The sequence below is a fragment of the Gavia stellata genome, chromosome 14, assembly GCF_030936135.1.
Source record: "Gavia stellata isolate bGavSte3 chromosome 14, bGavSte3.hap2, whole genome shotgun sequence".
Classification (NCBI taxonomy): domain Eukaryota; kingdom Metazoa; phylum Chordata; class Aves; order Gaviiformes; family Gaviidae; genus Gavia; species Gavia stellata.
The window spans coordinates 20,723,176-20,747,810 of record NC_082607.1 but is presented as its reverse complement, the minus strand read 5'-3'; the positions used below and the strand labels follow the sequence as shown (position 1 = coordinate 20,747,810).

The 24,635-nt window shown below is 43.4% G+C and overlaps 1 protein-coding gene across 2 annotated transcripts in view; it reads left to right on the top strand.

Annotated features, from left to right (window-relative positions):
* Nucleotides 1-24,635, top strand: part of DCX (doublecortin) — a 73,676-nt gene that overhangs the window by 11,215 nt on the left and 37,826 nt on the right. The window lies entirely within an intron of this gene.

Here is a 24,635-nt window from a genome sequence, read left to right as displayed (position 1 = left end):
ACGGTTCTGTGTCTTCTGTAACTGAGGGATGATCTTATTTTTGTCACTATTTTTCTTGCTCCAGATTCTGGAGTGAGGCAGCACAACTCTTGTGTGGGGGTTCGACGCTGGCTATTCTAGGGATTGACGCTGTTGCTTTAAATTAACTCTCCTTCCTATTTCTGGAGAAGATTATTCAAATACTGGCTCTTGAAATACCGTGCCAAGTCTAGGCAATGCATCCAGCTAACATGTAGACTTTACATATGAAAACATTCATCCTTCCAACCCCAAATATGGGCTCATAAAGTGTCCTGCACAGTCCAGGTGCAGTGTCTGGGAGCCGAAAGTAGCACGTCACTCTAACCTGTCTGATATTCTTGCTTTGTCCCAGCCTCTGTATCCTGCACATTAATTAGTGGCTGCTTCTAGCTTCAGATATACAAAAATGTCACCTACCTCTCAAAGCTTTTCTTTCCACTTGTCTCAACCCAGCACTTTGTCTTCACAAGATGTATAGTTTATATGTGAGTGGGTGACTTTCCAGGCAGACTGTCTATAGATGCAGTAGCATGCTGTAAATAAGCAGTGATACAGGGAGTGGTGTACTGGAAACCTTGGAAGTGGCTGGGGGAAGGAGAGAGTCAAGTGACCCATCCTCACTGAGGAAATCATACATGAGCATAGGACCATGTGTTTTGAATCGCAGCAGCTTTACAAAGTGTTTAATAGATGGATCTGGCCTGAAAGCAGCTACCTACTCATGGTGAGACAGAGTCCTGCTGCTCTCACAGTTGTAAATGAGGATCTTAATCTGAACCTGTAAATTGCCTCAGTTCTTTGAGAACAGCCAGCATTTTGGAGGTGAGATCTTTCTTTGGACGGTGTGTGGAAACAGGGATGCCCCATGAGCTTCCATCAAACTGTTTTCTTCTCCGCCTTTTAGCTAGTTACAGGAGTAAGTGGTGTTTCCCCCTCCACCTCTGACTGGAGAGTAAGACCAAATCAGCCCATAAACGGAGCTGAGCTTGTGGCCTGCTGACTGGACCAGCCTGTGAAATCGTGTTAATTCCTAAGTGGGGATTTGGGAAATGCTGCTTGCTGTCAAGTTCCAGATTGCCTAGAGTAGTGCTGCTGTGGGGTAGACTGTTGTTGGAGTGGCTGCCTTGCATGGGGCTACAGCTGAGCAAGGGGCACAAAGATCTATGTAATTTAGCAATTACTACTGCAAACTGTTGTCCATAGCAGACACCACACCATACATGACTCTTCATGGATCAAAAAATACAAGGCAACCTTGTTTTCCTCATGTCAGGCTCTAACAGCTGTACTGTGAGTGACTGGTGCCTTAATTCAGCACTGTTTCGACTGGGGCAACCTGACAACTTCACCATCAGTTTTTATTGCAGAAACGTGATTTCAGTAAAGTCTGAGTAAAGATATCACATTTAACTTGTTTTGCTGGCTTTATAATTCACCATTTTATGAAACGCAATATTTCACTGTGTGTTAGAGACACCGCTGGGAGTTTCACTGTATGCAAATGTACACAGAGTATTGCAGTTATTAAAGAGAGTGAAATTTTGTGATTTGACAATAATGGAATGTTTGATATTTGTTGGCGGCATCAATTACTGTTGAAGCTTCCTGAAGAGCAAACCTGGTTCACCAAGGGTTTGTTTTTATTGGAATGTTTCCTCCCATGTTTGTTTTTTTAATCAAAGTTTATTTGAAATTGTGCACCTATGTGTGTTCTTAGTGTTGAAGCTAGTGCTAGAAGCTTCTGCTGTGGGTGCAGTGTTTGTCGTTAGGGTTTCCATGACATACTGCTCCGTAAATTCTGACCTTCTGGCAGGATATTAGAGGTTTTTGCATGTCTGATTCTGACATTAGAAAGAGATTCTTGAATGCCTAATTCTGACAAATAGTTCTTTATTTTCAGGAGAAAATATTCATGCAAAAATGCAAGCTGCTCAGCTGAAATACTGACAAGAATCCTGACAGTCTGTCTCTTTGAGTGTCATCAGAGGCACGTTACTCCCTCTGTTGTGAAATGATAAAATTTACAAAAGGAACGTACAAAGGAAAATCATCCTTCCTCAGTCCATAAGCTGTAACTTAATGAAGGGAGATGATTATTTTATTTACAGGCATTTCCATGGTGCTCATCAGTAGAGTAATCAAGATGCTTTAGAAGTACAGACAGTAGCAGCAATGATAGAGTGGTGTGTAAATAATTACATTTCTATGCACGGCAGACCTGCTGCATTTGGAGTGAGAAAGCAGTTAATTGAGAGCTGAATGGGGTGTGTTTGAATACATGTAACACTCAAAACAACAGTGAGGTTAGGTTTTTCAAGGAAATTTTGTTTATTTTTATGTCTTGAGTTGTCTGTAGAAATATGGCCCTTTTGAAACTGCTAAATTAGCATCTTGTGTTTAAGTACTTTATTTAACTTGGTCTTGCACATATTTCTAATGCCTTGTCTGTCTGTACTCAAGCTCCTTCCCTCCTTGGAGCATATCATCACCTCTTGATGAACACCCAGAACTCAAAAGGGGTTTCAAATTGTTGACCAAAAATGAGTCGTGACAGAGAATCACAAAAGAGATTTAACTTTTGAACTTTCATGGTCATATGGGAAATGGTATAGGTCAAAGAATATTCAGTGCATTAAACACTACAGTGGATCAAATTCAGCACTTGCTTTCGTGACTACAACTGCTGTTGTGTTGAGATGTGTAATATATAATTAATATATACATATGCAGGACTGAATTTGGTCTGATCTGTGGATCGTGTTGGAAAACAGTTGTTTTAGTAGATTCTTTCTCTTTTTATAAACTCTTAGTTATATCCAGCGTCCCAAATAAGTCTGGATTCCTGGGAGCACTGGCTGCTTTATAAACACATGAAGACAGTTTCTGCCTCATGTCATTAAGAAACGAAATTAGAAAACAAAATCTGAGACTATGGATAAAGTTGCATTCAGATATTTTGAATGCAGTAATCTGAACTAGACTTTGCAAATGTTGTGTAGATTTACTGTCCTGTGTGTGCTTGAACTTCTCTCTCACGATGGTGTAAATAAGTAGGTGTTTTTCTGGAAAAGAGGAGGCTATTTCATCACTGACAGCCCAGTGCCTATCGTCGGCTTTCTGCACCTTGCTTTGCAAGTGGTGTCTGTCTGCATTCATTCCTGCTTTTAAGAAGTGACCTCTAAAAGCTAATGTCTTCTGTACAGATGGAACTTCTCTTTTCTTGCTGTCTTGTATTCCAAAGTCTGTGAGTTGTTCAGTAAGTATATGAAGAGATGTAGTAACAAAAATCAGTCCCTTCTTTTTGTGATTGGCTGAGTGGGTGATACTCTGGAGTGACCAGAAATTCATCAGGCATGTTCAGTTGTACTTTAGCATGAAGATGTTTTCTGTGGTATGGAATTCCTTCTGCTTTTTCTCCAGCTGATATATTGCCATGTCTCAATTAACTAAATATCCCATTCTGTGACCCATCAATTAGCATCACCAAATAAGCAGGATAAGGTGCTGTTGAGAGGAGGGAGAGCTCGTACACTTCAGTTCCACATAAAGATATTCTGGTCAACAAGCAGGGAACTCAATGTGTTTTTAGCCATAAGAGCATGCAATGATCTCTTCTGGACTTTGAAATCTTCAAGCACAGGGAGAAGACACACATGTGCTATTCATGGGCTTTTACCTAGCCCAGACAAAGTGCTTCTGTTCCATCTGAGTGTTAGCTGTCTCATCAGATGAAATTACATACATTTTTCCTATGTCAGGGCATTTGTGACTGTGCTCCCTAAAGAATTTCTAGTCTTAATAAAATGGTCCCCTCTAGCAGTCTTTGCTTTGATAAGGATTTCATGTGGCAGGTGATGAGTGAAGTTCCTCTTCCTGTTTGCAAAGCTGATGCAAATGCCTAGGAGGCCAGCCCACTGTCCTGTCCAGAGAACTTGCCCTTTCCTTTTAGATGACTTGCATTGAGGAAGGGCAGCAGCTGCAGAGGGAGAAGCAGGATGACTAACCTCACAAGAGGTTAAAGGTTGGGACTTTGGGATCAAAGCCAACAAAGTATCACACAATTGCAGAGAATCATTACGATTGGAAAAGACCTTTAAGATCATCAAGTCCAACGATCAACCCAACACCCCCATGCCCACTAAACCATGTCCTGCAGTGCCACATCTACACATTTTTTTGAACACCTCCAGTAATGGTGATTCCACCACTTCCCTGGGCAGCCTGTTCCAATGCTTGACCACTCTCTCAGGAAAGAAATTTTTCCTAATATCTAGTCTAAACCTCTCCTCGTGCAAGTAGTTGATAAAGCAGCTCCTAGTACTGCAGTACTAGTAAAAAACCACCTTAGATGCATCCATACAAGTTGCACTACAGAAACCAACCAAACTTTGGACCTGGTACACTGATTTTAAGCTGTTATTTGGAAATAAACTATTAAAAATTTCATTGCTCGGGTGTCAATGATAGCAGCAGACCAAACTCTGCCAGGATAGTGTAACTCTATTAATCATATTAATGAAATTGTATCAATGTGACATAGAACAAGGTTTGTACCAAAATACACAAATGCCTCCAATGGCTGTAATTTGTAATTGATGCTCAAGAAGGTGAATACCTCCATGACATACATAGTAACATCTGCATTGCTGAAAGATCAGAGGGAAAATATTCCCTCTACAGCCCTGGAGATAGTTAACTTACACCCTGAGGCGTGAGGTTCAAGGTTACAAAGAAAGCAAATTGGTTTGCATTATTACACATGTAATAGGGCAGGATGTCAGAAACTCCTTGTCCTTCTGAGACTTTGTAATTGACTGCCCTTTTGGGTATTGAAAAACTGCATTGAAGTAACTCCAGAACAAAGCAGTTTCATGCACTCCTGTAAAGCTGGGATCTAGCCACAAAGCAAATGGGAGGGAAGAACAGGAGATGGGTGCAAGTGTGCTTAGTACCCTGTCTCCTGCAAAAGGCTCCGCAGCAGCCAGTGCTAACAGGGAGAGGCAAGACCCATCTTCCCTCCCTGCTGCATAAAGCCGTAACAATAAAACTGTATCTGTTTTGCATCTTTTTTTCAATGCTTCTTGTTAACTGCTGAGATTTGGCAGGCCTTGCATAAATCTCCCATTTTTATACCAAGAGGACAGGTCTGGATCGCAAGCACTGGTAGAGGAATTGTGCAGGCAGGGTCTTTGCCCATAGCCTCCTCCCCTGATAGATTGCTCAGGGTGAGGATTAACTCCCAGCATCACTCCTTCTCATTGCTTTTGCAGACTACTCTGACTTAGGGTGTTTGCATGAGATTATTCCTCTCTAGCAGCCATGTGTCATGCAAGGAAGGGTAGTAATAATGTATGGGCTGAAGAACTTCTGAACCCAAACCACTTAACCGCCAGACAACACAGCCTAGTTTTCTATCTTTAGGGAGCTCTTAGTCTAAGCTGGAAATTCAGCATTGCCTGATTCATGCAACAACTAGACACTAACACAGACAAAACCAATTAGTCCGCAGGTATCCCTTAAGGATTTTATCATTCGCTAGAATGAATAAGCCAAGCTTCCATGAATGTGCATCTAAGTACTTACAATAAAATATTTAGAAGACTTTCTGAGATGTTATTCAGAAATATGCTTATTAATTTCTGTTTATTTAGGTCTGTGGGCCCCAGAAGCTGGGTGAAAAGGGGCCTGTCTGGAACACTTTGAATCCTAATTCCTGCACTTACTAAAGCAGAAGCAGTCTCATCTCAGCAGCTAAAGCCTTGATCAAATCTGTTCTCCTGTGAGCATTGAGACTGACCTGCTTGCCACCAGCGCGGTCTCCGATCAGCTCCCCAAGGCATGTGTGGAGCAAGGGGAGACAGCAGAGGAGACCATCAGCTTGCAAATTTTGGCGGATGTTTTGCCATGGCTTTGCCTCAGCCTCAGGTTCTGGAGGAGGTGTCGTGCTCCTGCATGCCATGCAGCAGGACTTTGGTGCTGTGTATTCATTGGCATTTTGTTGACCTGCAAGTACTGGTTGAAGCTGTGGTGAATCCATTGTCCACTTAAGGCAGTGAGGCTCCAAGTCCAGAAGCAGGTTCCAGAGTTACAGGGCTGCTTGCTTATAATTGTTGATTTTCTAGAAACACAAGCCTTGCTAGTAGACATGTACTGACCAAGATCCACATGAACACCTGCTACTTGTGTCACAGATGACCTAGAAGTACACGGCCCCTATTACTGAATCCTGGTGCTATTCACACCCCAAACGAGACGTATGCTAAAAATTCAATCCTCACTAGCATCTTTATTTTGGCAGTTCTTTCTGTCATACAGAGTGATGTGTTCCCTTTTCACTCTGAATCCCAGGAGAGATGAGGATTATTCACTGTGGTGCCAGAGGGTTTATCTAGGAATAAATGGGCTGAAAATGAGCAAGGGAAATTAGGCTGCTCAGGAGCTGAGACCCGCCAAGAAAGCCTTGTAGTTTTTTCCATTGCTAGTTTGTATCATCACATGAAACTAATTTTCTGGTTCCTTTTTGGTGCTCAAGTAGAAATCCCACCGGTGTGAATGGGAGTCCCTTCAGCTCTGAGAGGGAGCAAGTTACGCTGAATGTATTCTGAGCAAGCGTCTACCCTCAATGCGTGGACTCTAAGCATCTTATTTCTTTTGATCATGTAGAATAATCAAATATGTGTATTATCCCTGTTTGTAATGGGGAAATGTCTTGCTTATTCTGGTGCGCCAGGGTCCTTACTCTTAGGCTGTGAGTGGCATCATGTATAGTACGTTTGCTCACATCTCCCCACCTGCAGCAGCTCACAGAGCATGTGAATACTGCCCTGAGTTCACCCAGCGCGAGACACCTTGAGAATCTGATGGCGGTTTGTGCCATATTCTACATCTTGTTGCAAGTTCCACCTCTTCATGTCAGCCTGAAACCAGTTCTGCCCTTCCCTTCTCAGCTCTTACTGGCCTTTGATCAAAAGGCCGTTTTCACTCAGTAGCAGGTAAGTTGCTCTCTACAACTACCTGAAAGGGGGTTGTGGTGAGGTGGGAGTTGGTCTCTTCTCCCATGTAACTAGCGATAGAACGAGAGGAAATGGCCCCAAGTTGCGCCAGGGGAGGTTCAGGCTGGATATTAGGAAAAATTTCTTTCCTGAGAGAGTGGTGAAGCATTGGAAGAGGCTGCCCAGGGAGGTGGTGGAGTCACCGTCACTGGAGGTGTTCAAGGAACATGTAGATGTGGCACTGCAGGACATGGTTCAGTGGGCATGGTGGGGTTGGGTTGGTGGTTGGACTTGATGATCTTACAGGTCTTTTCCAACCTTGATGATTCTGTGACTCTGAAGTTATGACACAGCTCATACTTACACTTTTCTTTAGGAAGGGCCTGCACTAGATGTGGGTAAAGGCACGCAGCCTAATAACAGAGGCTGGTAAGAGATAGTGTGATAGAGCTATCATCCAGCACAACAGTATTTCCTTCTTTCTTGTCCCTGAAACTGCACACGGAACTGAACCGGTGATTATTCTTTTTTGTATGTACTATGTGCATCTTGATGGAGCTTAAGTGCTAAGGAAATGAATCCATGTTGCAAAGGGCCCAGACTGAGTGTGAGAGGTTGTCAAATAGCCTCCTCATCCTGTCTTTTGAATGGGATGTCATAGGACAGTAAGGGAACGAGTGATAGCTTTGCTCATGTGCAGAGGATAACGGCTTCCATCCACCCTCAGGTCTGCCAGGGATGAAAAAATATATTGGCACAGAAATGTGTGTAATAAAAGTATGTCTAAAGGAGTCGAGGAGAAAAAAAGTTGGATCTAATCCATCCAGATTTTCAGAATTGGCTAAGGTCAGCCTGCATATGTGGGGAAGTGCAAAGACAAGCCATGAAAGCTATTCCAGCTTGTGTTCAGGGCTTCTCAGGCTGCGGCAAATCGATTAGCATACGGAGCTGGAATTCCAGGCCTGCTCCTGGAGATTTGCTTAGCTCTGAATTCAAACTGAATAGGGAAAAATAAGCAAGGCTAATAACCAGAGCATTCACTGCTCCAAGCCATAAGACACACCCTCTCCCCTGTGAACATACAGCCAGTCCTTTCTGAATTAATAGACATATTTCTAGTTTCCTGGTCAACAGCAAGCAGGGTGTGTGTGAGTATATGCATGTGTATCTATCTGTATAAATACATTTTACCAAGTGTTGCAGAACACAACTCTGCAACTTAACTTGCTGTCTAAGCAATCTAAACTCTCCTTTTAGTTAAAGGATCCCAGGGACTGTTGTGCTCTGACAGTCAAATCCTTGAGTCGTGTCACTGTTTTTTCTTCCCTTACTCTAATAAACCAAAGGCATTTTACTGGAGTCTTTAGCTGCATTTTGAAAATGTTTGCTTACTTTTAAATTGGTCTTTGAGATAAACGGGAATCTCATTGTCATTAACAGTTTTTAAATTATCCACATAATCTAAAATAAATAATAAATTAGTATGTATTGGCTCATGATGATTTTCTCTTATTTTTTGTCTTGAAAAATACTTCAGATCAAGGATTTTTCAACTAGAGTGGTGTAAGATATAGCCAGATTTTTACTAATTCTTTTTTCTTTTTTTTTTCCCCAAATGGGGGAGTTAGTTATGAACAAAATGGACAAAAACCAGACATGGGGAAGATGAGATAATACACATCATTCATTAGAAGGATTTTTCCAGGGGATTTCACTTCAGTCAGAATTGGCGTGAGAGGTCAGTCCTTCAGTCCTCCAGGTCTGAGCTCTGTTATCTGGACGACAATGAACACAACGAGCTTTATTGGCTCCACAGGAATAATTATGCAGCCAGCGAGCCTGGAGGGCAGCAGGGGAGAGCAGGACACCAGGCTCCTTCCTCGCGCTCCCCTGCCCTCACCATCTGCTCTGTGCTGCTTATCTGGTACTCGGTCCCCTGCGGCTGCCAGGGCCCACAGCTAGTGCCTTGCTGTGGACGTCGCTCCCTGCTTGTGGTGGACCAGTTCAAGCCACCGCATGAAACATCTAGCCATGCTAACTGTGCTACTGGGAGAACAGCTTATGGCTACAGATGTCCGTCTTTTATTCAGGTTCTCTGAACAGGAAAGAATAATTGGTTTAGGAAAACATCTTGTGGTGTGTGCATGCTTCTGTGAAAGAAGCATTTCTTCAAGCTATTGCTGTACCCCTGTGCTCTCGACATAATCTCTCGTGCCCTTCCTCACTCCCTCATGCCCATAATATTGCTGAAAGAGAAACGGAGAGGCCAGGAATGGTGACTAATGGGGGTACCTGTTCTCCTCTGTATGTCTGATGGTGAAAATACCCTAGGAAACCCAGCTTCTGTGCTAGATAAATCAACTGAAATGAAAGGTAAACCATGAAATACACAACATGGCGTAACAAGGTATGAATAAACGTAACTCCTGCAAGAAAACCTTTCACTTTGATGATCTATTAGTATAGAATAATAGAACAAAAAAAATCATGGCTAGGGGAGAGCAAGTGGACATTTGGACTTCAAAAAGTCATGAGGAAAGGCTTCTTCAAGAACAGGTTAAAGAACCTGAAATAGTGATAAGAAGGGAAAATACTATCACAGGTGGGAAACAGGTTTAGAAGAAGAAACCAGGGTAGAAATAACTTTTTATCAGAGTAAAAATTAAGTATCAAGATGCAAGCAGCGTTTACTGTCTTGAGTGATCTGGAGGTGGAAGTACTTGGTGAAGACGATGAAAGAATTATTGTAATAAAGTTGGGAGACAAGTGAGAGACTTACTGAGATGAATAGGAAGTGTAATGGACGATCATAAGTGCAAAGCAGCACACACTGGTAGAAATTACTCTTATACTTATCTTTTAATTTAAAAATAACTGTTCTGCAGAGAGGATTGGTCTTGATGAGGCAGGCCAGTAAAGAATATCTTAGCATGGAATCAAAACAATGTGCTAAAGCATATGGTATGCATTCAAATTTCAGACAGAAAGGAACAGCTTTTTAAAATATTGCTGTATTCCATTTACTCTTCCACTTCACCTCTCCACATTCACAAATGTGACTCGGAATATGGAAGCAAATAAGTTTCTCTAGTGACTGTGCTGCACTGCAGCCCTCTGCAACTCTCCCATTTTCTCTTGAAGCAGCTAGAAGGGGTGGGGTAGCTCATGCCGTGCTTGTTAATGCAGTATGTTATAACTGGGACTTCGGTGAAACACAAAGTAGGTTAGAAATGGTCAGAGTGTGTATGCTATGGAGTGTTTAGTGCTAAATCACCCAGGCTTACGTGGCTCTCCATGGCTGGTAAGTCTTGGTATGGTTTTGTGCCTGCAAGTATGAAACTGGGAGTTTGCCTGTGGCTGGGGTATTGGGATGACCTGGCACCCAGTAAGTTAACTTCCTTTGGAGGTCCAAGGTGTCTAGTTATGCAGAGATGTTGAGAGAAGCTATAGGTGTAGCTCTACAGAGGGAGAATACCCTAACTTTCTATAGACAGGTGACACATGTCATCCCACTGCATGGGGAAGATCTGAAATGGGTTTGTCAAAACGGCATAGAGTGATCCTACTCTTTACGTTAGAGGCGCAAAATATAGTGCTTGTAAAAGTCTTGCTCTTAACGTGTGTGTACTTGTCCATTCTTCAGTCAGGTGTGTTGTATAGCCATTAACTCAGGATTTGTAATGTCTGTCAACCACTTCTTTGATATGTCTGACTTTTGCACTGTCTTTACATCTGCAAAATAGTATCATTGGAGTGGAGAGAAAAATTACGCTCTTCACCCTTTTTGCATATCACCTAGCATTTACAAGAGCCATTTCAACTTTGTCAAGAATTTTAAACCTAGCAGATAAGTTATTTGGGGACAAATGCAGAGAATCAAAAATCTGTTTGAAACCTTAAAACTGAGCAGCCTTCCATCATGGGGCTCAGCTCTCCAGAAAGGCAGTAAGAGGACTAAACTTCTCTTTCTCACATGTGCACATATCAGGAACCTTATCAACTGCTGGCAGGCTGCAGGATTACATGTAAATTAAGCATATCAAAGAGTGGAGTTAGATAGCCAACATTAGGAGTTAAGAATGTTATTCTTGCCTACTTGAAAGCCCTTCATAATGGATTAGAAACAAGAACTTACATTTCCTAATACCAGCTGAAAATTGAGGCATCTTTTTGCTTCTAGTGAATTTTAATACTTTGAGAGTAAATGGTACTGGGGATTTCCTTCATTTTAGACAACTCTAGTCACAGAGGGTTGTAAAGTGATGTGTACGTTCCGCAGTCAAAATGAAAGCCATAAGGCTGGCTGAATTTTGTCTCAGAGTCTCGTAGAGTTGGTGGTGAATGTTATTTTTAGCATCGTAAAGCAACAGAGTTCTTTACAATCTTGGCATTTCTTGCAGTTTTAAAATGGAGAACAGCTTTTGAAATGTCTACTTTTCCTTGAACTTTTATTCATACCATGAGCTTCTTCATGAAGTTTTTGCACTGCTGTTGGCAGCAGGTAGTGATTTAGTGCCAAACAGCGCAGAACTGCTCCATATTACACTGTTTCTGCAGAATGTTTTTTCTTCCAGAAAACAGATGCTGGAAAAAATGCCATCTGATCCTGACATTCATTGTTTGGGTTGTTTCCAGTTGCATGTGTGAAGTCTTCAATTTAGTGTAAAATGGACAGTAAACAAGGAAAAATCAAGTTGGGCCGCAAGTGGATACGCTAAGCACTAATTTACAGATCTCGTAATGTTTAATGCCGGTGAAAACCAACTTGTTTTTTTCTTCTAAGCATAGCTCAGCAAAGACTTTCTTTCTCTCAAGAACAGGAGGAGGTAGTTGCTGCAGGAAAGATCTTATGTCGCAGATGAGAGGCAGTGTGCTTCGGGTATTCAAGCAGCAAGAGCAGGTCTCGGGGCTCCTGGCATCAAACCTAGATTCAGCTGCAGTGTATGACCTAGGTTAAGGCAATTAATTTGGTGTTTTCAGTCAGGTGTGCCTTGACACACTTAAACTCATAAGAAGGCTGAAATGAGTTTGTCAATTTGTCTTTAAGTTTGAAAAGTTTTCATGCATCTTTGTCTTAGCTGTTTTTTGGTAAAACAGAAGATGACTCACTTGTAAGACTTACTCGTACTGCCAAGACCTGGAGGGGTGATACAGGCCAGGGATGATATTGGTCAGGGTTTCTCAACCCTTCTTTTTCCAAGGACTGCCTAGATTCTGTAGGAAGAATGCCTATTACCCATTTCTGACAGTTCTCTAACAGCTAGCATTGCTATACCAACCAGTAAAACATAGAGCACAGTTTGAATGCTCATTTATCTCTCCATTTTTTCCCTTCCCATTTTATTCATTCCCTGCTTGTGTGTATGGGGATTTGCCTGTTTGCTTTGCTTTCCTTGCCATACTGTTTCAATTATCAGACAATCTTTTTTCACCTCCACTTGACTTATATGTGGATTTGACTTACAACTGGGACAAGACAGTCATTCTGGCAGCTGTGTTACGGACCACCTTCTGCTGCTTTTTGGACCACCAGCCTAAGATTGATGAAAACTACTAAATCTCAATAGCATCATAACAGACTCAATCCCTCTTCTTGTCATTGCATCCCGATACTGTGTAGAAGATACCTGGGTTTAGTACTCCAAGGGTCTGGCTTCCAAAACAAAATAAGTGTCCGGGTTCTGCCCCCTCAGCGGGTGAGATCCATTGAGGGTGATCTCTTCTTGTATCTGGTGCCATAGTTAGGCAGGAGACAAAGCGGAGATTGATTGAGTTCCAACCTTTATCCCCTTCACATGCGCTTCCTTTCCATAAGTCATGCTTTCACTTCTTTTTTGTAGTCTGGCAGCTGCAAGGGCTGGTTGCTTGGTGACGCTCTCAGCAGTACAAAGAGCTCTCAGCTGGGAGGCCAGGTCTGTCGGCCACAAACAGCTGGGATAATTTTATTTGTCTTTCTCTTGTTCCTGTTAATCGCAGGGAGCTGAATCACAGTCAACATAGTAGAAAAGGGAGCACCAGCACATACTATTTATGGCTTCTTTACCATCCACCTTTTCCTCCCCGAGTCAGGGAAGTGCCAGTGTGCACCAGAAGCAGCCTGTTATTTCAGAAATATGGGAATAAAATTAAAAGGCATGATTTCCACTTCTGGTTCAGGCAGGCTCTTACCAGGTCCTATATAAAAGCAACATGTGAGACTGGGTTTTGCATTTACGAATCATTGTTCCTTAATCCAATGCGTGACTGCCTGCCTGTTCATTCTTTGTAATAATCATACGCTGCACAGGTCATGTCTATGGAATAGCTATTAATGACTTTCCTCTACCTCTGAGGGATACACCACTCCTCAGATTTTGTGCAAGATAAAAACAACGAATAACTTCTAGGGGTGAAAGCGTTGTGATTTAATGATGTGGGCACAGGCCTCAGTTTTATGAACTCCTGGTTTCTCCTTTCTGCTCCTATGTACGTGTTTTCCTAAGTTATTTGGTGTTCCAGCTGATTTCTACTTGTGTTCCAGCTGATTTCTACTTAGGGTCAGACTGGCTGGACTGGGGCACAAGAATGTACAGAGGAAAAGGTGACAGGGGACATCAGTGCTGCTCGGCTTGTGCTTCTGGACTCGCAGGACTTCTCAAGCCAGTGCCAGCATCAGTCACGTGTTGGGTCTCGGTGCTACCAAGCGCTGAGCGTGCCAACTCAGGTGCATCAAACATTGAAGCACGTGAATATCTCCCTGCAAGTTAGCTTGTGTGGAGGTGCTTTGCAGAGTTTGAGGAGCAGCGTTAACCACGAACAGAGGAAAAGCAAGGAAACCGGCCATGCCCGCAGCTGGTTTCTTCTTACTAACACTATTGTATTTAATAGTGAGCAGTGACTATATTCCTAAATTACTGAAGCTGTAAGCTCTGCTTTTGCAAGACTTTTTTCTTATTTCAGGTATAAATCATAATATATCAATTCTAATCAGTTGTTAATTTTATGATTTTGGGTGGTTTAATTATGCAAGGTGCTACACAGTAACCAAACAAGTAAACCTTAACACCGAGTATTTACAATTCACTGATGAAATGCACGCTAACATGATATATGAATATACGAAAGGATCTGCTGTTAAACTCAAGAGCAGAAGGTGTTATTGGTTTGGGCGTTTTCTTCCCTGATCAAAAGCCCTGATGTGTACAGAGAAATAAAACTACCTTTTGAGAGTTTGGGCCATTCTGTTCCTATGGCTAAAGTCAAGGAAGTTTGAATAAGGTGAACTGAAGTGGAAATGTACCCGCCTAACACAGTGCTAAATCTCGCATGCAGAGCTGCTGAGGGAATTGACTGAGTTGGTGTGATCTTCTGATCTGATTGTGAAAATGAGGACTCTGAATTTTAGTGTCTCACATTCATGAGCTGCAATAGCAGGTGTTATAGGAGGCACTCTGGGGTCTTGGACCTTTTTTTAATGCCCAAAGGCCTGCACAGGGCCTTATTACATGAACCTTTTCAGTGAAGAGACAGCAGCCCAGGTGGTATTTCTTTGTTAAAAAACATGTGCTTGAGCTATAGTCTCTTTTTTGGTCTGAAAACATTTTGTCACTCTAATCCAGGTACTTCTGGCATAGTTTTCATCCCTGAGCTGGTGCTTCCCAGATATTTTTGTGTGCATGGTATTTACATAGATTTTGTTGATTCCCAATTCTAACAGTTTTTCTCATCAATTACTTTCCAGTTTACTACTTCAGATGTAAATGTATCGAGACAATAATAGGGCCAATCCCATAGCTCATGCTTTAGGGTTTAGAGTCATCACTGAAGGGATCAAGGAGGAATTGGTGTCTCCAAGCAGCATCATGCAAAAAGATGTAAGTGCATTTGTGAAAGAGGAGCCTCCCTCTCTTCTGAAACATCAGCTATTAGCCCTGCACAGAGGCTGTGCATCAGCCTGCGTGCACCGATGATGAACTGATCCTCTGTGTCAAATCCTTATGTAAATGCAACAGCCTAATCCCCTTGCCCTAATAGGAATTTCACACCTTAATCCTCGCTATGTTCAGCGGCAAAGACATTTCTACTAGGCAGTTTGACGAATGCATCCTATTTTGAGAAAAATCACTATATATAAGTTTGTGGTGATAGGGAAACTGTAGTCTCCGATTCGTATGGAAGACTGAAGCATGTCACTAATAAAAGTGAGGGGATTACGTTCCTAAATTGTCAGTGGATTTCAGAGGATTTGCCACACCAAATGAGATCATTAGCCTACCGAGTCCTTAATTTTGCCCCTGGCCTTGGCCATCTCTTTTTGCTTTAGCTGGAAATTCTCCCTGCGTGATATAGTTGAGTCTACAGGAACGGGAGGAAAAAGATTCCCTCCTGACCCCTGCAGCGATCCAGGTTATGCCTCGCAGCTTGGCACCGCTCCTCATAGTGTGCTGGGCTTCCACTGCTCGAGTTGGAAGAAATGTCAATCAGTGTGTGTGCTGTCATTCTGAATAAACCTGTAATTTACATTATTATGTCAACTCAAAGAAGTATTAAAAAGGCTGAAGTATAGCACACAAGGGGGCCTGGGCAGTGCCTTGAACTCATCCTTTTCTATATAGATACATATTAATCTCTCAGTCATGGATACGTATTTCTTACCCAGCTGCAGAGCCTCATCCAAAGCCCACTGAAGTCTGTGGAAGACTTCCACAGGCCACGACCTCAGTCTGATATTCCAATGTATTCAGGGCCTTCCATGGCAAAGGGGAAGACCAGCACTGTTCCTGAATTGCCACCTCTGAAAAGAAGGATGCACCACTGTGTTTCACATCGCGGCTGAGAAGTAATTGCATTACACACAGAGGTTTCTTTTCTCAGACTCAGAAGGACCGTGTTTGTATCTCTTGTGCTCCTGGGTGTGAAGAAAATTGTGAGTGCAAATCACGCAACTGCACGTGCTGTTATTACGCCTCATTCCCCCAGTCTGTTTGCTAGATGCCTCCTCATGCACGCACAGGCAGGGTGGATCTTAATCAGCTGCGGATTAACCGCTAACACAGAACACTATGTGTGCACAGCTTTACAAGCAACAGTGGTTAGCTGGCCATTTGGAAGAAATCTGTGTACATGTGTCCTGTTATTTCCCCTGCCAAAGCTTTTCCAAACCAGCCTTTTGTTGTAGTTTATTTCTCACTGCAGAAGCTTGTTATTCCGTGCCCTGCTCTCTTGTTGCAGCTCCAGTCCCTCTTGGCTGCTCTTTGTCTGCCCCGTTGTTACTAGACACTTCAGTTTGGACTTGCTTCTCACCGGTGCACGAATGAGGCTCTTCAACAGTCAGGCCTTTATATCTATTCTCTGCAGAGTCTATTCTACTAGTGCCACCCTTTGAGCATTTGCATCCAAAATGCCAGTGCGCTGAGTCAAATCTGCTACTACACAAGAGAGTCTGCACAAACTAAGCCTTGATTATTTTTTTTTCCCCAGGCCAGCTGGCTGTGGAAAGTTTCGTTCTTTGTAACTCTAAATACTTGCGTTGTTTTTAATCAAATTTGACTGTAGCTCACTTAGGCACTTGTGGCTTTTCCTTAGGAATGATATCACTGTCCCAGCTAGCTCCTGTGGAGCAAGGACTGGAAAATCTACTTTATGACAAACTATAATTTAAGAGTCAGCAATGTCTGATGTAGCAAGAAATGCAGTTTTGGAGGGGAAACTGTTACCCAGTTATTTGAATGCTTCTGTCATTTAGAATAAACGCATCTGTAACAGCAAAGGTCACAGTATCCCCAAGAGCTACTTTTTTTTGTTATTTACTCCTCTCTAGCATGGAGTTAGTGACCTGTGTGCATTCGGCCCCACAGAAGGGCTGTCCCCTCATGCAGATGTCCCTGTCCTGGCTGGGTTCAGCTTGTGACATTGAGGAACCCCTGAGAAATCTAGAGGAAGCTGTGGCAATAGTCAAGTCTCTGTGTGGATCCCCTGCAAATGCAGCCTTTACTGGATTTTTCTAATGGTTTTGGTAATTGCATGTCATTTTTGCAGCCTGACTAAAGCAATTCTGATATTTCCTGGTTTTGATGCGCTGTAACGGCATTTTCTTGTACTAAAAGTGCCTAAGCAGACTGTGTTTATCTCCACACTCACCATTTTACATCTTTACCACATACCTAAGCCAAGAGTTTGAAATAATTTATTATAAAAATTACAAGGAAGGAAAAAGTATCTCATTGCAGTTCAGGCAGAAATGACAAAACCCAGAGGTTTCTTCCAGCCTCACTGGATCATGTCTTGAACAGAGCTTCAGTTCCTGTGTCCAACCTGCCTCGTCAGCCAGCACATGGAGGGAGAGGGAACGGAGCAGGGTTCACTCTCTCCCTGCCTTTCCAGCTCTGATTCCCCAGCAAGCACTTCGCCAATGTTGTTCTGCATTGCTTTGTGCTGTCTTAGCACTTTCTCCTTGTTCTCACATATAACTACAGAATCACGGAATCACAGAATCACTAAGGTTGGAAAAGACCTGTAGGATCATCAAGTCCAACCATCAACCCAACACCACCATGCCCACTAAACGTATTCATTAATAGTGAGAACATAAAATATCTTGTTGATTGCAGAAAAGTATATGACTGTTGTTTCTTCCCTATGTGATTGTACCAGATTTTAAATGGTATCCGCAAGAGAGAAAATACCCTGTCAGACCTGTAAGCTTAGGGAGAGACTAAGCTCCTTGATGCTTTGCAAACCGAGTCCTTGGCCCCAGACTGGGAACATCCCTATTGCTGCAGTTGTAACGGTTACTCTGCGCACAAGCGTAGCGTCTTAATTCAGCCACCGGCCAGGCTTTCTTAACAAACTCACAGAACGAATAGCTGGAGTCTGCTGCAGCCAGGCTAAAGCTTCCTACCTTACCTGTCAAATGAAAAGTTATACCAGTTGCAAGTGCTTATTAATATAAAGGAGATTGCAGGTAATGCATGACTGAATGTGTGTGTTTGCGGGTGTACTAGCATAGATCAAATTGCAGCAGCTCCTCAGTATTGCCTGGCGTTGCTTTTCTGGACAGAAATGTGGAAAATGAACACAATAAACATAAATAGCCTCAAGGTTTTTATTGTTTCCATCAGGCTACGCTGCAGTAGGAAGAGTAAAGGGGGGGTGTGGTGAGCCAGATTGTCAGCATATGGCCCTTGGCCTTGCTCTCAGTATAAAGCAGTTTCAGGCACCATCCTCACTGGGGGATCGATGGTGGTGTGTGCACTGACAGCAGCTCCCAAGGGTGTTACACCCGAGGCAGGTGCCATGCCTCTGGGATCACCGGGGCAGCAGATATTCCAATAACCACTGCCGCACCATTTTGTGGGACCCAGAGTGCATCTCTTCTTGTGCCTGCCAGATGGTGCAGAGAGGGTCTTCACCTTGCCCTCATCGTTCTCTCATCTGCTTCGGCTCTCTCCTGCCGAGCTGGGGGTGCGGGATTCCCCCGGTCCTTGCACATCAGTAATGCTGATGTCAGGTCACATTGGCTCTGGCTGCTGTTATTTGGGCACCACACCTCAATATTTGAACTCCTGCCTGAGAAGGCTCGCTATTTCTGTGCTGCTAACAGGGCTAGGCTTAATGTGAGACACAGGAGGCTGGATCCTCAGCTACCATCAATTACCAGTTAAGTGGATTTGCAACAACTAGCCATGATACTCTAGGTTTTTATCCCCTTTCCTCCTTTTAGCTGGATGGTTGGGAGGAAGATGCTGAACTCTCAGTGGAGAGCTGTAGAAGAATTACTTGTGGGTAGCACCCATGTAATTCTCCCTGAGTTGGCACAGTGGCAGAGATGCTATTTCTGACAGCACTCAGAACAAACATATTCCCAAAACCCAGTGCATGCAGGGTCTTGAACTTGCAGAAATCCATTAACAGGGCTGGTATGGGAGTTGCTTGGCTGTCACATTTTGGGTTATGTTTGCAAGAAACCTGTTAGAAGAATAGATCCTTCCTGACAATAGAGTATCCCCAAAGCGAGATTTTGAGATGCTGTAGATGGGAAGGTCTGAGGTGCTATTTGCAGAGTAAGAACTGCTAGAAGCCTGGAAAGCTCTATTAAAACCAGTGCAGATTTATTGATTTACACTAGCTGATAATCTGTTCTTAAAGCTGCTTTTAAAATCAAAGTAATGTAGTTCTTATTGCTTGCCCTTGTCCTTCCTAACAGTGTTACTTCTGTCCCTTGCTTAAGAGCTGACAGTTTAAAAATGTATTTGGAAAAGGCTGTTCAGAGGATTTTGAACACGATACTGTTAATGGGAGCATTGTTCTACCAGTCTCAGCAATTACCCAATTTCCTCTTAGGGCAAACCTGCTATTTTATCCACTTAGGCACCAAATTACCACCTTGTGAAACAATCTTTACTATTTTCTCCCTGCCAAATAACACCCAATATCTGAGGCAGCTCCAAGCAGGAGGTTTGGTGTTTGTCCTCTTCATTGCTGCAGAGGAAAGAAAAAAATATGCAGAAGAAAAAATCCCTCCTAATTTATCTGACCTGAGCAGGTCAGAATGATTTCTAAGCATCCTGGTAGCCCACCTCCCTCAGCAGAAGAGGAGCTTAGTGCAGTCAGCCTGCCTGGTACTCACCAGCCAGCATCTCTGTTGATATGGAGGTCACACATCCTCCTCCGCAGCCTGCCAGAGCCGGCAGCAATGATGTAACCGCGCTCCCAGCAAATCCTTTGTTCAAGCAATTGCTTCAGCTCAGTGGAAAAGCTGAGCTGCTTGGGCTGTGGCCAATGAGCTGCATTTAACAGGAGAGAAAGGAGCTCCAAGAAATAACTTCTGCTGTTCGCCTTAGAAGGGAAATTTTCCTTAGAGGTGCTTTCTTAATTCTCTTGGGTTTATTCTGTTTGCACATGTCAGAGAGGGACCGTTAGCCGTCCAAGCTCCTGCTGTTCAGAGCTTTCCCTAGCCCAGGATACAGCCCCTTTTCCTCTGCTACATCAGCGTGGGGTAAGAGAAGTAGCTTTAAAGATTCTACTTTGGCTCAGTAATTTACAGGGTGTTTACAGAACTGTAGTAAACAGGCAGGCTGGACCAGTGAGGCAATACCGAGGTCTCCAAAGCTCGTCAGAGAATCTGGTAAGCAGAACCGGGCTTTATCAGTCCAACCATTTGTCTGTTTACGCCGCAGAAGACAAAACAGGCTCCTGATTCTAGGTTTCCTCCATTCCTACGGAGGTCATTTGCAAACTTTTTCTTTTACTTACTGAGAAGACATCTGCTCCGTGTTGCACTTGGCTTGTCCGCTGTGCGGAGGCCATTAGCAAGCACGTGTCATCAGCCTGGTAGCAAGTGACAGGCAAATTGAACCTGATCTGAGGGGGTGAGGTAGAAATCCACTGAATGTGCTGAAAGGAAAATAGGAAAATGGTTGACTGGGGTGCTATCTTGAACTTCCAAATGCGAATATGCGTGTACCAAAAGGCTCAGTGTGCTTGCCCCAGAGCTAGCTGTCACCTGTAGCATCAAGCGCTGCAAATTGAGGGCTTGGCCCCAATCTGATTATTTGTAAACTTGACACACTTGTAATCTAGCAAGAGATTTAATCCTATTAGCGGAGGTGCTTGTTTATTGCTCAACTGGCCATAAAGCCCCTGATTTTCTGTCTTCCTTTGCAGTCTGCGCTCACTTTGTGTTGGTGTCAATGACTGAACAAAGCCTGGGGCTGCAGGCAATGTGGTCTGAGAGCAGCTCTGCTGCTGTGGGCTCCCCAGAGCTACAGCAAACCAGAAGGAAAGTGAGTATAGGGCCCTTCTGCCTTGCTATGGTAGCATTGCTCTGGAGACAGCCTTAGTTCACAGAGGCCATTGCCAAGATGCTTCACCAGTTCACATTAGTATGCTTGGCTGATAGGTGATGAACAACAGCTTCCACGTGCGGCTATGGAGGGAGACGGGTTAAGGAAGGATGCATTTTTGCATACCCCGATAGGCAGTCTCTTAAAAGTAAAACATATCAGCACAGGTGAGGGAAAGGGTACTTGGGGGATATGTTGCTTCCTTCTTGCAAATGTAAATGCTTATGAGATGTCTTGTTTAGTAGGTAGCTGTGCTTAGAAACACATCCAGCGGGGGCAAAGGGGCTTTAGAAAATTGTCCTAGAAGGCAGGTGGTCTAAATCCAGTGCGGCCAGTGCATGTGTGCTAAACTAGAGAAGTTTATCTTGTTGTTTTGCACAGGTGGGGCATCAGTAAGCTTGAAAAGTTCATTTGCTTGGTTATAAGAGGTATCCAGTTTGAGTGTTATTTCAGCCTTATCAAATAGGTCACCTGCATTTGCTTGCTACAGTTCTCAAGTCTGAAGGGACTTACGTGAAGTACCCTGCACTGCTCTGCCAGGGCTTTGCACACGGAGGAGTAAGGAAAGTAAGCGGTGCCTTTTTGCTTGACCTCGGTGTCTATGGATCTGTGCTGCTCTAAGAATTCTCACAGGATGAATCATAACAAAGCTACTGGATCTTGGAAATTACAAAAATAATCTGTAGGAGGGAAATAGCCAGTGCCTTATTCACCTAGCTTAGTGTATTTGGCCAGATTCTCCTCCCTTTTACTCCAGCATTTATATAAAATTGGTGGACTGAAAAGTAAGCTCAGACAGGATTAGGCCCTTGAACACCAATAATGTAATTCAGTTATATTAGACAACCAACATTTGCCTCATGGGGAGATGTTATAATAACTCCTCTTGCTTTCTGTCCCTCTCTTTCTCCCCTAGAATAGGAAAGGATATGAATATTTACGTTTGCAAGTTACAGTTACCAGTGCGTGAGGTCTGGACACTTTTTTTTTTTTTTTTTTTTAATCTGCCCAGAAGAAAGAAAGGGTGTGGGGGGTTTGTATGTGATATACTAACTTAATGCAAATTGCTCTTGTTTATTTGCCTGATGTAACGGAATAAAAAGAACGCAGTGGAAAAGGAGCCAAGTAACGTTCTTGTAGTCTGCAGGAGGGAAGTTTAGTGCATCTGGAAGGCAGCAGTGCAGAGAAAGAGTATTTGTAATTGAACTGGCATATGGCAAAAGAAGTGTTACAGCAAATCTGTGTCAAAATAAGGGTGGAGTCAAACTGGGCTCAAATTCAGTAATCACAGGTGCCAAATGGATGGATTTAAGTTCAAAGTTTAGAATTGTTGTGATTACTGTGGTTATTCCGGGCTCCTTTTTCAGATTGTCCCAGTAGGCGGCATAAAAGATTAAAAATTTTAATGTAAGGACACTGACAGAGAAAGACAGACTCTCCGCTGCAGGACTTTAGAGTGGGAAATTCAGGAAATGTTGATGAAATGGCGATTCAGTCCGTACTAGCGATTCAGTCCGATATAGGACACAAGTTTTCCAGCCCTCAAAAGCTGGGTGGTAATTTGCATAAATGGATTTACGCCTCAACAAAATAGGATTACTTTGGCTAAGCATACCTTTTAATTTGGGGGTAAAAAGAGCACCTTCCAAAACAAGCAATTAGTCAAGCATAAGAATTCTTTAGGCACCTCATGCTTGGTTAAGTTATTCAAGGGCGAGTTGGGACCAAAATCCAGGGAAATCGAGTACATTTGGAGAACAGCATTAAAGAGATCTTGGTGTTGGATGCCGGAGATAATGCTGCGTCCTCAGAAAGCATGTTACCAGTGCAGCTCAGATACATGACAAAGGAAGGATGTGTTACGGTCCTCATTTTACGGGTAGGAAATGCACACACTGATCTTCAAAGTGACCAAGTGCCCTTCCCTCATTGATCAGTCTTTGCCCCACACCCTCAGTCTGCATGGCTTGTCGAGGACGCCCGGCAGGTACGACAGCTGAGAGATGACTTCAGCATTCCCCATCTCCCCCTCCCCAGTTGAGTGATCCTTTCCCACACCTTTCTCACTTCCCCCACTAATGTAGCCTTGTTCCCCACAGTACTTGGAAGGTTTATTTCTATTTTTCCTTGTCAATTAAACTAAACTCCCAACTGCATTGTGCTTAACTGCTACACTATGTGCATTCCGTACCCGTTCAAAATTGCCCTTCCTGGACAAAGCATGTGGGCAAATTTCATTTATCAAAGTAAGGACTTTGGGGAGAGCTCAATTAATCTTCCCTTATCCCTGGAGAACTGTGAGGTGGAAACAGGTCTGTAGGTGTGAACAGCTGAAACAACTTGATTTTTTTTCACAGCCTCAAAATGAACAAAGAATTCCTTGTGGGAGAGGTGTGCATGGAGAGTAATACAAGATGAAAGAAGAGGGCAGCAAACAGGCTGGTGACCTAGGCTTGGGGTCATTGCTTAGCCCAAGCGTGGCTAGGTAGGAGAGCCTCTTTCCCTCATCATTAGGCTGTCACAGGGAACATAACAACTTGAAAGAGCAGGAGAAAGGAGAAGGGAATTAGCTAAAATGGAGTCAGTAGTGCTTTTTCAGCATCCTTTGCAAACATTGAAGCTTACTGTTTATTATAGAAGAGTGCTAGAAGATGCTTTTCAAGCTTTTTTACCAATTAGATAAATGGTCTTACCTGTTACTGGGAGCACCTGGAAGCACAGGGAATATCCTGACCCTCCTGGTCAAGTCTGCTGGCAGCGGGAAGGGTTGGATGTCTGCACCCCACCCGCCCCAGGCTGGTACTCACCGAGGCACTGCCTGCTCACCCGCAAGGGGTGGGGAGAGGGTACGGCTGCTCAGGGTCTGCATCCCTGCCTGTTCATGATAGATCTCTGGAACTTTCTTTGTGTCAGTCTTCCTTAGTGCTGTGTAGATTAGGATGTAGCAGTGGATGGTGGGGAACAAACTGGGTTGTATTATCTTCAGTGAGAGAGTGAAATGCTTTATTTTAGCTAAATTCAGTCAGTTTAGTGTCTGCGCTTTGCTGGCCAAAGAGCAAACTGGCTGAAGCATGTTCAGACAAGATCCTGGTCTATAGCAGGGTCGTGGAAGGAATCTCGACCTGTGCTCGGTGTGCGCTTGTCACAGCAGCAAGGGCTTTGTTCCTTGCTTTGCTCAAGAGGTTCAGTCTCTGTGATATGCAGTCCCAAGGGACTTCTGTGGCCATCTGCTTCTGGTGAACCAGGTCTCAGTATGTTAATCCATCCCTTTGTAACCTGTGAATTTGGTCTTTGTTGTCTTGTGTTCCGCTTAGGGAACGTCCAGGAGAAAAAAAAAGTGCAAGGCCATCGCTTGTTAGTATGAGCAGCAGCACCGTTGCACACTTGCATACCTTTTTTTGTTATATATAATTTTTTTTCTTTTTTTTCATCTCCACTACATTTGGAGTGCAAATCGGGGTATTGACTTGGATTTGCAAAACTGCAGATAGTTTGGGGCATGAGTTCCTTAGAGATGGCTCCTCGGGTGCTGAGGAACCAGCTAGGATCAGCCAGGTGCCCTGAATGCTTCCTAGATCTGATACCTCAGTGATAACTTTACATCGAGGGCCCTCGCGTTTGGAAGTTGCCTTTCCCAGTGGCCCAGTCATGCCTGAATCACTTAACATTGAAGAAATGTCAATAGTGCTCTTCTCTCTTGTGTTTCCCTGGGCATGGTTAGGTGACCGCAAAGATGGTAACTTTTCCCCTTACATAGAAGCAGATATATATATATATGTGCGTACGTGTGCGGATTTTT